The following is a 3,259-nucleotide window of genomic DNA, read 5'->3' on the forward strand; positions in this document are numbered from 1 at the left end:
ATTGTTTACCTCGGGAAACATGGAGCAAAAGCCATCCATTGTCAAGAAAAGTTCATTTATAGTCACTTAAGCCTAGAAAAGCCTTATTACTCGGTTTAAATGCCTTTATAATCCCATTATTGAATTTATTTTGAATTGTTTTTACATTTTTTGATTAAAACAGATTGTAACTGATTGTTTGCCTCGGGAAACGTGGAGCGAAAGCCATTCATTGTCAAGAAAAGTTCATTTATAGTCACTCATGCCTAGAAAAGCCTTATTACTCGGTTTAAATGCCTTTATAATCCCATTATTGAATTTATTTTGAATGTTTTTTACATTTTTTGATTAAAACAGATTGCAATTGATTGTTTGCCTCGAGAAACTTGGATTGAAAGCCATCCATTGTCAACAAAAGTTCATTTATAGTCACTCATGCCTAGAAAAGCCTTATTACTCGGTTTAAATGCCTTTATAATCCCATTATTGAGTTTATTTTGATTTTTTTTTACATTTTTTGATTAAAACAGATTGTAATTGATTGTTTGCCTCGGGAAACGTGGAGCGAAAGCCATCCATTGTCAAGAAAAGATCGTTTATAGTCACTCATGCCTAGAAAAGCCTTATTACTCGGTTTAAATGCCTTTATAACCCCATAATTGAATTTATTTTGAATTTTTTTTGCATTTTTTTATTAAAACAGATTGTAATTGATTGTTTACCTTGGGAAACATGGAGCAAAAGCCATCCATTGTCAAGAAAAGTTCATTTATAGTCACTCAAGCCTAGAAAAGCCTTATTACTCAGTTTAAATGCCTTTATAATCCCATTATTGAATTTATTTTGAATTTTTTTTACATTTTTTGATTAAAACAGATTGTAATTGATTGTTTGCCTCGGGAAACGTGGAGCGAAAGCCATCCATTGTCAAGAAAAGATCGTTTATAGTCACTCATGCCTAGAAAAGCCTTATTACTCGGTTTAAATGCCTTTATAACCCCATAATTGAATTTATTTTGAATTTTTTTTGCATTTTTTTATTAAAACAGATTGTAATTGATTGTTTACCTCGGGAAACATGGAGCAAAAGCCATCCATTGTCAACAAAAGTTCATTTATAGTCACTCATGCCTAGAAAAGCCTTATTACTCGGTTTAAATGCCTTTATAATCCCATTATTGAGTTTATTTTGAATTTTTTTTACATTTTTTGATTAAAACAGATTGTAATTGATTGTTTACCTCGGGAAACTTGGAGCAAAAGCCATCCATTGTCAAGAAAAGTTCATATATAGTCACTCAAGCCTAGAAAAGCCTTATTACTCGGTTTAAATGCCTTTATAATCTCATTATTGAATTTATTTTGAATTGTTTTTACATTTTTTGATTAAAACAGATTGTAATTGATTGTTTGCCTCGGGAAACGTGGAGCGAAAGCCATCCACTGTCAAGAAAAGTTCATTTATAGTCACTCATGCCTAGAAAAGCCTTATTACTCGGTTTAAATGCCTTTATAATCCCATTATTGAATTTATTTTGAATTGTTTTTACATTTTTTGATTAAAACAGATTGTAATTGATTGTTTACCTCGGGAAACGTGGAGCGAAAGCCATCCATTGTCAAGAAAAGTTCATTTATAGTCACTCATGCCTAGAAAAGCTTTATTACTCGGTTTAAATGCATTTATAATCCCATTATTGAATTTATTTTGAATTGTTTTTACATTTTTTGATTAAAACAGATTCTAACTGATTGTTTGCCTTGGGAAACGTGGAGCGAAAGCCATCCATTGTCAAGAAAAGTTCATTTATAGTCACTCATGCCTAGAAAAGCCTTATTACTCGGTTTAAATGCCTTTATAATCCCATTATTGAATTTATTTTGAATGTTTTTTACATTTTTTGATTAAAACAGATTGCAATTGATTGTTTGCCTCGAGAAACGTGGAGCGAAAGCCATCCATTGTCAACAAAAGTTCATTTATAGTCACTCATGCCTAGAAAAGCCTTATTACTCGGTTTAAATGCCTTTATAATCCCATTATTGAGTTTATTTTGAATTTTTTTTACATTTTTTGATTAAAACAGATTCTAATTGATTGTTTACCTCGGGAAACTTGGAGCGAAAGCCATCCATTGTCAAGAAAAGTTCATATATAGTCACTCAAGCCTAGAAAAGCCTTATTACTCGGTTTAAATGCCTTTATAATCTCATTATTGAATTTATTTTGAATTGTTTTTACATTTTTTGATTAAAACATATTGTAATTGATTGTTTGCCTCGGGAAACGTGGAGCGAAAGCCATCCATTGTCAAGAAAAGTTCATTTATAGTCACTCATGCCTAGAAAAGCCTTATTACTCGGTTTAAATGCCTTTATAATCCCATTATTGAATTTATTTTGAATTGTTTTTACATTTTTTGATTAAAACAGATTGTAATTGATTGTTTGCCTCGGGAAACGTGGAACGAAAGCCATCCATTGTCAAGAAAAGTTCATATATAGTCACTCAAGCCTAGAAAAGCCTTATTACTCGGTTTAAATGCCTTTATAATCTCATTATTGAATTTATTTTGAATTGTTTTTACATTTTTTGATTAAAACATATTGTAATTGATTGTTTGCCTCGGGAAACGTGGAGCGAAAGCCATCCATTGTCAAGAGAAGTTCATTTATAGTCACTCATGCCTAGAAAAGCCTTATTAGTCGGTTTAAATGCCTTTATAATCCCATTATTGAATTTATTTTGAATTGTTTTTACATTTTTTGATTAAAACATATTGTAATTGATTGTTTGCCTCGGGAAACGTGGAGCGAAAGCCATCCATTGTAAAGAAAAGATCATTTATAGTCACTCATGCCAAGAAAAGCCTTATTACTCGGTTTAAATGCCTTTATAACCCCATAATTGAATTTATTTTGAATTGGTGTTACATTTTTTGATTAAAACAGATTGTAATTGATTGTTTGCCTCGGGAAACGTGGAGCGAAAGCCATCCATTGTCAAGAAAAGATCATTTATAGTCACTCATGCCAAGAAAAGCCTTATTACTCGGTTTAAATGCCTTTATAATCCCATTATTGAATTTATTTTGGATGTTTTTTACATTTTTTGATTAAAACAGATTGCAATTGATTGTTTGCCTCGAGAAACGTGGAGCGAAAGCCATCCATTTTCAACAAAAGTTCATTTATAGTCACTCATGCCTAGAAAAGCCTTATTACTCGGTTTAAATGCCTTTATAATCCCATTATTGAGTTTATTTTGAATTTTTTTTAC

This window comes from Theobroma cacao, unplaced genomic scaffold, assembly GCF_053813885.1.
Source record: "Theobroma cacao isolate CCN51 unplaced genomic scaffold, ASM5381388v1 tig011, whole genome shotgun sequence".
NCBI classification, from domain to species: Eukaryota; Viridiplantae; Streptophyta; class Magnoliopsida; order Malvales; family Malvaceae; genus Theobroma; species Theobroma cacao.